This window comes from Gadus morhua, chromosome 22 (assembly GCF_902167405.1).
Source record: "Gadus morhua chromosome 22, gadMor3.0, whole genome shotgun sequence".
NCBI classification, from domain to species: domain Eukaryota; kingdom Metazoa; phylum Chordata; class Actinopteri; order Gadiformes; family Gadidae; genus Gadus; species Gadus morhua.
The window spans coordinates 13,218,993-13,230,703 of NC_044069.1; the positions used below are offsets into that span (position 1 = coordinate 13,218,993).

An 11,711-nucleotide genomic window follows, 5' to 3' on the forward strand; every position below is an offset into this window, starting at 1 on the left:
CCGCTCGATTACATCACTGAAAGGAAGGGCAACGCCGCTACAAACACACTTTCCTATAGAGATAACCGATATAGCCTCGTCTGAGTTTTTTTCTCCTACAACCATCAATGACATATTATTTAAAGCCCATAAAGCTTTTCAATTAAAACGGTGTAACCCTTCCAGATGTACGTTTATGTTATTGGCCTACTGTAGGTTTACTGTATGTCTACACTATATACGCCTGTGTGTGTTTATGTCCGCGTACATGTGTTTGAGAGAGAGAGAGAGAGAGAGAGAGAGAGAGAGAGAGAGAGAGAGAGAGAGAGAGAGAGAGAGAGAGAGAGAGAGAGAGAGAGAGACGGTTTATTTGCCCCCCCCCCCCCCCCCCCCTCCTAACAACTAGGAGCCGAACAGGATGCAGAGGACCAATCGCTCGCTGTCCTGCTGCTTCGTCCTCTCGGTGGGGAAGTGAGAGCTCAGCTCAGCTCACTCGGCGACCGGCGGAGAAGTTAACGGAGCTGCCACGTGAAGCGACCGCTGGCTCACTCCGTATCCCCTCGACGCGGGAGTAGCTGCAGCTGCGGAATACCGCCGACTGCCTGTTTGACCGAAGGGTTCGTCTCTGAAACCGTCGGCATCTCGAGGTAAGAAGAAGCTTATCACGAGGTTTGGGCAATGCGGGTGAGAGGAGATGAAGCGGTTGCAGGTTATTCTATACGCAGATATTTCCTTGCCATTGGCTCCACGTTGCCGTGCGTGAGCCCATGCATGTTCATGGTTGGGTCTTCAATATCTCTTTGTGTTCGTGTTTGGGTTGCCTTGATCAATGATGATGTGGTCGCCGACGTGATTGGCTTTCGGAGCGCTCGTGTCCTGGGCTCACAGCTGTGTCAACTTGACAGCCTATCTAGAAGTTGCGCCATTCCGCACGCAGTGGGGTTGTTTGAGCAAAATGATTCCTGCAGGACAACCGGAATTTCAAAGCCCATCTATTGGTAATGGCCTCGAGATCTCGGTACGAGTTTAATCGGAGCGTAAATGTTCTCTGAACCGTGAAGGCAATCGTGTAGCATGCCTGTGTGTGTGTGTGTGTGTGTGTGTGTGTGTGTGTGTGTGTGTGTGTGTGTGTGTGTGTGTGTGTGTGTGTGTGTGTGTGTGTGTGTGTTGTCCCGGGGTGGAATTCGCCAATGCTCTTTGGGGCATCACTTTTACCTAGCAAGCGGTGGAGAGACGCACCATTAGTTAATCACACAGGAGGCATTGCGTACAACCAATGGGGACGCGGACTACACCAATGGGACGAGGTCCGCAAGACCACCCTGGTGTAGGAATCCACACGAGTAAAAAAAAAAAGGCTATGCGTATAACGCAATGTAACCCACAAAGCAAACCGTCCTAGCGCTAGTCCTAATGACGACCCCCACTCACAGCCAGCACGCCGATGATCAATAACGAATCGTGCATGCAAAAGGCAAAAGCATGCATTTCTATTTCCCGCCCATTTCTATGCACTTTGCAAAAAAACGCGACACTGAAACTATCGCTGCAAGTCCTCGAGCCGCTGGCTTATGCTCCCATCCCATCCGACCGAGCAGTGTGCACACCGCCGTCTACTTCACCCTCATCGACACGGGGGCTCCATAGACGGAGCTCCCGTCGAACCGTGGGGTTGCCTACGCATGAGGTATAAACACGAACCGATCTCAAAGTGCGTTTGGGACCAAAGAGGGCCTGCTGCAGTGTGGTGGACTTACACTGTTGTCATTTTGGTCCGGTGTCAAAAAAAATAAGTGGTTGGAGAATGTGTCCCGTCTCCCCTGAGAAGGAATGGAAACATCTGCTAAAAATGTGTCAGTTACCGACCATTCTTCCCATATCAAAGGCACAGCATTTGCTATTTGGCACATTCATCTTTCTCTGAAGAAATCCTATGCCTTTCAGAAATGACACACCAGTGTGGCATTGATTTCACTTAATTTGTTTAAAAAAAGCCCAATTTTCCCATTTGGCAAATTGCATATGTGCAGATTAACCAAGCATTGACTGCTATTGGGAGTTATGGAGCGTGATTGGGCGAAGGCGTGTGTGTGTTTGTTCATGGATTTTCGTCTGCTGCTAGATTGATTACTCCAGCAACATCCAAGCTGTATCTCTCTCGGCGAAAAGTGTATGCTCGTGTAGGTGCGCGGGGCAGCTCTTCCAGCCTTCACGCTCTGTTGCTCTGGTGTGAAATACTGAAATGGGGCCGACGTTTCATCACGACGTAGGGGCCGAAGCTATAGGACACACATTGGCTCATATCTCTCAGTATTAATGGGCAGTAGGCCTACATCAAGCGTACAGACCGCCGTTTGTCTCTTAACTCGCCCCCCGTCCGGCCCTTCCCTCCCTGTTTTTCCCTCCCTAGGTTAGTACAGGGCTCGGCTTGGCTCATAAAGAGGCAATTTTGCATATTGCATATCAATAAATCACTCAACTCTGGCGCTGGGTTCAGAATTGGTCTCTTACGGCCAGGGGCAGTCAGTACAGTACAGTACAGTACAGTACAGTACAGTACATCTGTGCTGGCTTTATTTATGTCTCTCTCTGAAAAAGGATAGCTACACTGGCCTGTTAGACCCTCAGAAGTCTGTCGTGGCCGCAGGGTTAATTCTTTGCCAACACCTGTTGGTCAATCGGGGTCAAACGGTCAAAAAAAGAAGCAACAATCGAATGACATTGAAGGATGTACATTGTGTTCCTGTTTTACACCCTGTATCCTTCATAATCAAAGGTTATCGTCTCTGCTGATAAGAAGCCTGTGTGTTCAGGTAAAGTGAATTTGTGGATAGGCCTGTTTAATTTTACCCTATTCCACACAGCTCTAACCAGCAGCGATGTCTCAGCAGGAGAGCAGAAACTACTGCCATGGTTACAGGAGGAGAGACGGACATGCCGGAATTACGTGTAAAATTAACCGCTGTGTTTGACGGCGGGGTTTTTCACAATCCATGAGGCTGGAATTAAACCAAAAGAGTGAGAACAGCACCAGAAGCCATATCCCATGGTTATGTGGGATGCAAACACACACACACACACACACACACACACACACACACACACACACACACACACACACACACACACACACACACACACACACACACACACACACACACACACACACACACACACACACTCAGACAAACACGCATACAAACTCGCACCATGATGTAATCAGAGAAAGATCCCCCGTGAGTGTGACCCATTCAAGGGTCTCGTCTGGGGGGCTCTCAGAGGCTACGGCTCACACAGGGCTAACATCGCTGAGCCTCAGGAAGCCCGCGTGGAGCTTCTCCACGGGACGGAGAACGCGGCGAGCGCTGGGGCTAACGAGGCGAGGGGTAATGGCGTTAGGTCGCCCGGTGGAAAGGCAATGTTTGCCGGCGTTCGCGCTAGTCAACTGTTCTCTGATGTGCCCCCCGCACTCTACAGAGCACCCAGCGCTCCCTCTGCCTCAGCCGCATCAGCCAGGCCTCAACACTCGTGTCTGTGTGTGTGTGTGTGTGTGTGTGTGTGTGTGTGTGTGTGTGTGTGTGTGTTTGTGTCTGTGTGTGTGTGTTTGGTTGTTTGTATGTGTGTGTATTTGTTTGTGTGTGTGTGTGTAATATGTATCCATTTGTGCATTTGTGTGTGTGTGTGTGTGTGTGTGTGTGTGTGTGCTTAATTGTGTGTCTGTGTGTGTGTAATATGTATGTATGTGTGCATATTTGTGTGTGTGTGTGTGTGTGTGTGTGTGTTTGTGCATATTTGTCGGTGTTTGTGTGTGCTTGTGCGGGACTTGGATGGGGAATTAGTTGGCGTTTGTGCCAGCCCCCCCCTTCAGCCTTTCTCTGGTTGAATGGCGGCGTGAGAGAAGGAGTGGCGGCCTGATTATGGGTTTCATGGAGAACTGCCGCAGAGTGATCACTGAACACTTTGTGAACAGAGAGAGAGAGAGAGAGAGAGAGAGACAGAGAGAGAGAGAGTGAGACAGAGAGAGAGAGAGAGAGACAGAGAGAGACTGCAGCTCGAATGCCTTTGAAATATATGACCATACTTTCAATCACATATTGATGGAGTACTTGGACTTTGTTTGTATGTTTGTGTCAGTGTGCGCTTGTGTTTGTGTTTGCACACATCTACGTTGATCTGAATATGTGCATACTTACGGTATTAGCTGCAATCACTTTTCCTACCTCAGGAGCAGTGTGTTCATATTTTATCGATAGAAAATAAATTCAGCTGAGTAAATATGTTTGTTTGTGTGTGTGTGTGTGTGTGTGTGTGTGTGTGTGTGTGTGTGTGTGTGTGTGTGTGTGTGTGTGTGTGTGTGTGTGTGTGTGTGTGTGTGTGTGTGTGTGTGTGTGTGTGTGTGTGCGTGTGTGAGTGTGTGTGTGTGTATGAGTGCGAGTGGATTACTTTGTCAACGCCCATGTCCGTCCCTCCGTTGCCCAGCGAAATCAGGCACACTGGACATCACAGCGTGACGAGAGACGTGTTGCTGAGCTGTGGCCAGAGAGGACCTGCGTTGGTTTTGCATGTGGCTACCATGATACCCCCATGCTGAGTCGTCACTTGAGGAGGAGAATTTAAATACAGCTCAAGAATTTGTAGCGAAGCGGTGATGTCTGTCCACCCAGGCGTTTCCATCTCCCTCTGCGACTCGGTCGAAGTGAGCGTAATTCACAGCACGCGTTTTCACAACACGTTTTCCCAAACAAACACGTTTGCCCAAAACAAACACATTTTTCGAAACAGACACATTTTCGGAAAGTAACACATTTTCTGCAAATTTCGTAAAAAAGGAAACAAACATGAAACATTTGACAATCCAATAGCATGGATGAATGTGACGTGTGGGGAGGGAATCGCTTGGGTGGGGTCTGGGTTGGTTCTAGGTAGGGTCTGGGAGGGGTCTTGTGTGGAGTCTTGGGTAGCGTGTAGGTTTGATCTGGGTGGGGTCTTAAGTGGGTCCTTAGTGGGATCTTGGATACTGCTGAATAATTGTATTGGGGGCCTATAGACGAAGACCTGCAGCCCTCCTTCATGGGTGGGTGTTTGTTGTGGTGAGTTTGAATCGTGAACCTTTGAATAGTGCTTCGTATTGTGGCTGTTTGGGTTCCTGACTGTTGTATCTTCCAGCGGGAAAGTCGTGCTCTTCTTCCCTTTTATGTTCGTACCGTTCCATTATCGGATTCATTCTATTTGTTCCCTTTCATCTTTTTCTCCTCATTCCTGTTGGCTGTTGATTTGTCGTTGATTTGTTTCCTCCGTCCATCATTCTGTTATAAATGTCTCCCCTCTGCGTACTAACCCACTTCTCATCCTCTCTCTCTCCATCATTTCCTCGGCTTTTGTTCATTTTCTCTCTCTTCTTCCTCCAACCCCTCCTCCATTTCTTCATCTCTCGACCCCCGTCCATCTTCGTTACCTTTTTGGCCGCCGCGTTCCTCCCTTCCCCCTCCGTTTCGCGGCTCCTCGCTTCGTCGCCAGACCCTCTTCTTCTTCGCTGGACCCTCTTCCTCTTCCGCTTTACCAATCTGTTGGCTCTGTGTGTTCCACTTAAGCCTTCCATTATCATCTCTCATCTCTCGTCTCATCTGTCTCCCAGCCCTCACCCCCCCCCCATCCACACACGCATACACACACACACTCACACACACACACACACACACACACATACATATATACACACACATATACACTCACGCCCCCGCACACACACAAACACACACCCTCCGTTACCCAATCTGTCTGCCGGGGTCGATAAGGTATCATTTCTTAAAAACCCAACCACCGTATAACCAATCTCCCTCCATTAAGTGTAACAATAACCCGTGCACTCTCGCCTTCTGAGCTACTCTTCCTGAAGTCTTCATGTTTCCCTCTCCCCACTCCCCTCCCCCCAGCACATGAGCCCTCTTCCACTCTCTCTGATCATGCCCCCTCCTCCCAATCTCCAATCAACCCCCCTCCCATCTCGAGGAGCGGTGAGGAGGGGGGGTTGCCACAGTGCTTGCCGCTTCCAGCGGGACAGTCTTTCACTCCCATTTAAAAAGATAATGGCACAGCCGCCAGCATGTTGGGATGCCTCTCTATCTTCCCCTCTCTCTCTCTCTCTCTCTCTCTCTCTCTCTCTCTCTCTCTCTCTCTCTCTCTCTCTCTCTCTCTCTCTCTCTCTCTCTCTCTCTCTCTCTCTCTCTCTCTCTCTCTCTCTACCTCTCTCTCTCTCTACCTCTCTCTCTACCTCTCTCTCTCTCTCTCTCTCTCTCTCTCTCTCTCTGCCGGCGATAGGGACATGCACAGTGGACAATCTCTCATGCTCGCCATATAGATGCAGGGAGGAGGTTCTCGTGTGCAGACACACTTAGTTCATAGGGGTCTTCCCCTCCTAACCCTACACATTGGCTTTGTATTTGGCCTTGTGCAGCACCGTATCGTCATGCATCACCCGTTGAACAATCAAAATCGTCGACGTGCCTATCCGCGAGGTCGCCGTGGCACCGCACACACCACCGCGCGAAAATAAGTGATATCGGAAGGTGAGATCATTAGATTGCACCACATCTTTATTTTTATGCTTTTTTTACCCTCCCAGTCGCTGCTTGGATAATTTTCGAGCCTATGTTTTTTTTCCACGGCTGCTTTCACAGCACACAGTTAAGCTGCTGTGACGTTTTAATAATAGGCCTTCTATCATTCTGGGTTGTCGTGGAAACTTGACGTGAGGGTGCACAACTTGATTTAACTGAGAGCGTTTGTGTATTTTTGTCTGTGTGTGTGTTTTGTGTGTGTGTGTGTGTGTGTGTGTGTGTGTGTGTGTGTGTGTGTGTGTGTGTGTGTGTGTGTGTGTGTGTGTGTGTGTGTGTGTGTGTGTGTGTGTGTGTGTGTGTGTGAGGAGGGGGAATGGGGGAAGAGCAAGGTAAATCAGAATAACAGGTGAAAGAGGAGGAGGAGGTGATGGAGGAGGAGGAGGAGTGACAGGGAGAAAAATATCAAAACCTATTCCTATGTCTCCAGGCACCTCGTGAGCTGCAATCCATGAGACTCAGAGAGAGAGAGAGAGAGAGAGAGAGAGAGAGAGAGAGAGAGAGAGAGAGAGAGAGAGAGAGAGAGAGAGAGAGAGAGAGAGAGAGAGAGAGAGAGAGAGAGAGAGAGAGAGAGAGAGAGAGAGAGAGAGAGAGAGAGAGAGAGAGAGAGAGAGAGAGAGAGAGAGAGGTAAGAGAAATTGGAGGTTCTAAACCTGATAGCGCCAGTTACTTTATTTTATTTCTGTCAGATTTTGTCCCCATCCCAGAGGGACAGCTCACTGTTTAAATGTTGTCTATATATTTGTGCGTTTCTGTGTGTGTGTGTATGTGAAATGAGAGAGATGGAGGACTAGAGAGGAAGAGAGAGAGAGCGAGGAAGAGCGGTTTCCCAAGCAGTTTGATCAGTTGGGTGCTGAGTCACACTGGGACGTCAGGGGAAGATTTCTGCTGTGTGACCAAACGACCAGCAGACAGAGAGGAAGAGGAAGGCAGAGACAGATTAATGATTGAGAGAATAGGTAACAATGGGTAGGCTTTATAAGAGTCTCTCAAAGAACACAACCCCCCCCCCCCCCCCCGACCCCCAAACACACACACACACACACACACACACACACACACACACACACACACACACACACACACACACACACACACACACACACACACACACACACACACACACACACACACACACGCAACAGGTTCTAGTAATCCACAGGGGCCTGGGATGTGTCGGAACAGGGCTGTCGCGTTTCGGGGGGGACGGGCAGACATCTTGTCATATCCCTCCACTCTCCCAGGGAGGTGGGACCCAGTGGGCGGGCGGGCGGGCGGGCGGGCGCCCGTTTTCTCCGCAGACAGATTCATCCCGAAAAATAACGAGGACGCGCTGTGACTTCACCCGCTTCCCTATGGCGTCCCCGATGGCGCCTTCGACGAAGCGTCGAGGGAGTCGCGGTGTGTGCTCACAGGGTCGCTCACTTTGAAAGGGAGGGGGGGGGGGGGGGGTGAGGTGGAAGAGTATGTGAGGAGAATAACAACACCAGGGGCAGTACAGTGAACACCACGCCTGTTAAATGTATTGGTCTGCCTTAAACTAAGCACACTCCCGTACACGCACGCAAAGACACACACACACACAAAACACTGCAGACATATAGCTGGCATTGCAACACCAACAGGGCGAGGCAATGACGTCCGATGTTGAATGATTTGCATTACTACTGTACTACTTCTTACTACTATCCCATGCGTACATAGACTACGTAAACCTCAATGCTTGTAAACGGTAAGGGTTATCATAACATGCTACAATCGTAATTCACTGCTCGAGGGTCGGGGGTTAAACGGCTTCGAGCCTCTTTGGCAATTTACAATCAGTGGAATATAGAATAGATTAGAAGACGCCGTCTGATCGAGCGCCGTGGCCGTGTGTGTTTCAGACGCATACACGAGGGCTCACCATCGCTGTGGCCCCCCGTGTGTTTATTGGTGCGTGAGTCAGAGGTCGCGTCTACGGCAGGCGGGTAAATAAGTGTGGGGGCGGCTTTGCGGGAGGACTTGTTGACGGCGTTACACACACACACACACACACACACATACACACACACACACACACACACACACGCACACACGCAGGCATCACACTGCCTCCACGTCCCAGTGTGACAATGAGTGGAGAGCATCACTAAAATGATAAAGACCCCTTTTCCCCCTGCTGCTCGCAGTAATGAAGTGCGTTCCCTTATTGTGTGTGTATGTGTGTGTGTAGTTGTGTGTGTGTGTGTGTGTGTGTGTGTGTGTGTGTGTGTGTGTGTGTGTGTGTGTAGTTGTGTGGTGTGCCTGTGTGTGTGTGCGTGTGTGTGCTATAAACTCAAAGAGCCATAGAAAGGCAGCCCCATGTCTTATTTAATTGGCTTTTATAGTGTTTTGTGGGTTTGTACTCAAGTACTGAAATATTTGTTCTCTGCCCTTACATTTGCCATGCACCAGTCTGTCTTCCATACCAGCCCGTGCCCCTCAATGCCCGTCAAAGTCATACAATTTTATGGCCGAAAATGCATTGCAGCACGTACATTTATGTTCTGAGTCAATGGCTAGATGTAAAACAATAAATGGATGTGTCGCAATTGCACAAAAGCTTCTGATAACCTTGATACCTATTTAGAAAGCTTCCTTGTGAAGTACAGACTCTGTGCAAGTCGGTCATGAAGTGAGAAAGACTAAGCATGTGACCCAAAACAGTACCTTCCGTTGTTATTAATTATTATTCAATAAAAATGACTTAGGGAAAGACACAAGACAGCAGCAAAACAAACAGATAAATGCATGTAATTATATCTTAACATGTGTTTGTTGCCAAGATGAAGCTGACATCTTGCGTCAGTTCTTGTGTCGCATAGCCTTCTGGGAAATCCTACACACAACAAAATATCAATGCTGTTGTTTTGGTCTGTGCTTCCAGAGAATATTTACCAACTAATTAGGAAGCATCCTTGCAAATGACACCAAAGTCGTATGCGTCCCTCTATACCTTATTTTTTTTGCCCTTCCTATCACCAGTGTGAAGGGCATCGCCATAATGAGGCCAAACAAGCGACGACACTTTGCCAGGACTGAAAATGCCATGAAACTGAGGAGCCATTCATTGGAAAAACACACGCACACTCTCTCTGTGTCACAGGTTGAATTAATTCGGATCTGTTTCACAAAGCAATTTAACGTCAAGCCGCCAAGACTGATGGGTATGCAAAGGGTCACACTTGTTATGTTGAGTTTTATATTGGATTTAAGTTTGAGGGAAAGGAAAAAATATGAAGAAACCTAAGAATATGTATATGGTTTGTGTGTGTGTGTGTGTGTGTGTGTGTGTGTGTGTGTGTGTGTGTGTGTGTGTGTGTGTGTGTGTGTGTGTGTGTGTGTGTGTGTGTGTGTGTGTGTGTGTGTGTGTGTGTGTGTTGGGCTTCTGCCTGCCTGACTGCCTGCGTATTTGCTCGCTTGTGTGTTTGCAGCCCAGCCTGACAACCTTGTTTGCCAGCTCAGATGGCCTGAACACAAATAGTGTGTGTGTGAAGAAAAAAATATGAAGAAACATAAGGATATGTATATGATTTGTGTGTGTGTGTGTGTGTGTGTGTGTGTGTGTGTGTGTGTGTGTGTGTGTGTGTGTGTGTGTGTGTGTGTCTGGATGTATGTATGCGTGTGTGTGTCTGTGTGCGTGTGTGTGTGTGTGTGTGTTGTTTGTTTGCTTGGTCTGTTTGTGTACCTTGATGTATGTGTGCTCTCTGTAAACCTAAAACCCTGCCACTCTATCCTCTCCCAGCTTACTCACAGGATGCCCCCAACTGTTGGTTCACTTCCGCGCTTTAATCTCCTACATCACGGCCACTGCCTCAGTCAGTCTGTTTAACTAAATTCACCTTTAGACTATTAACCTGCCAGAGTTGGACAAATCTTGCGACCAAGCAATTGTTTTACAGTTTTTCTCGATTGTATACACACAAAAAATTGTAACTATGCACACAATTCTGAAAACTTGAAGCTCATGTATCGACTACAAGACTCCAGACTGCTAGACTCTAAGCACAATTGCACTGTTTTCACATTTTTGCTAAACTCTAAACAAAAATCTCATAATTTAGCACACTTGGTTCACCTGGATCCCACTGTCCTTCAAAACGCAACAACTAATTACCAATAAGTCTAACTCACTTCTCACCTGTTTAAACTCAACTGGCAAAACACTTTAATCATGTGTCAGAGCATCACAGTAAAGAGGACTCGGTGAGCTCTATTGTGTGGTAGTGTGGTCCTTTGGCCTGATCAGTATTGGAGGTGGGATACATACTGATTTACATGTAGATCTGTTTCACCTCATTTATATTCTTATTTTTTGTTGGCATACGAAAAGATTTTTATGCAGTCAGTTCAACTGAACATTTTACTGTATTACAGTAAAAAAAATAATATTTGCTTTGTTACCTTTTTGTACTTGCACTGATTACATCATTGCATCCCCCGAAAGACAGTCTTAACATTTTCTTACTGTAGTGTTTTTCATTTTATCAGTGCAATTACTGTTCTGTAATTTACCAAAATAGGTAACATTGGTGTATTGTCAGAACAATGTTGCAGCATCAACTAAGTGTACAGTATGACTCTGGGAAGCTGGGATTGTGAGTTTAGCTAATTGGAGCTCATTGGATAGACATATAATCCACGATTGTGTCAATGCAATATTTATATGACATATTCACAGTATTGTATTACAATATGGCAACAGTCTTTATACTATATGTACCACCTAATCGCAACTTTAAAAAAGAAATCTATTTCTAAACAATTTTATACATTGGATTATGTAACATGGCCTCATAAAGCCAAAACATATGTAAATAATATTTTGATGGCAGTGTTTTGAATTGATCCCACCAGTGTTTCATTGATGCTCTCTAAGAGATATTCATTTGATAGCTGTGTTTACTTAATTACTTGTGTAGTTTTGACAAAATGATTAACTCTTCTCAGGTTTGTGTGTAGACTTTTGAGAAATTGAGCTATAGTTTCAGAAAACGTGTTTAAACGATTGAGAAAAACTGTAATATGAAACCCTGCCAAATGGTAAAGTCGATCTCCAGTTGGCTGGTGGCCGAGAGAGAGAGAGAGAGAGAGAGA

At 47.3% G+C, this 11,711-nt stretch overlaps 1 protein-coding gene across 1 annotated transcript in view; it reads left to right on the top strand.

Moving 5' to 3' along the window:
- Positions 1-390: 390 nt before the first annotated feature.
- Positions 391-11,711, top strand: part of dlgap3 (discs, large (Drosophila) homolog-associated protein 3) — a 112,948-nt gene continuing 101,627 nt past the window's right edge. Inside the window, 1 exon segment of the mRNA XM_030347928.1 lies at positions 391-626. The gene's annotated coding sequence lies outside the window, so the exon portion shown is untranslated.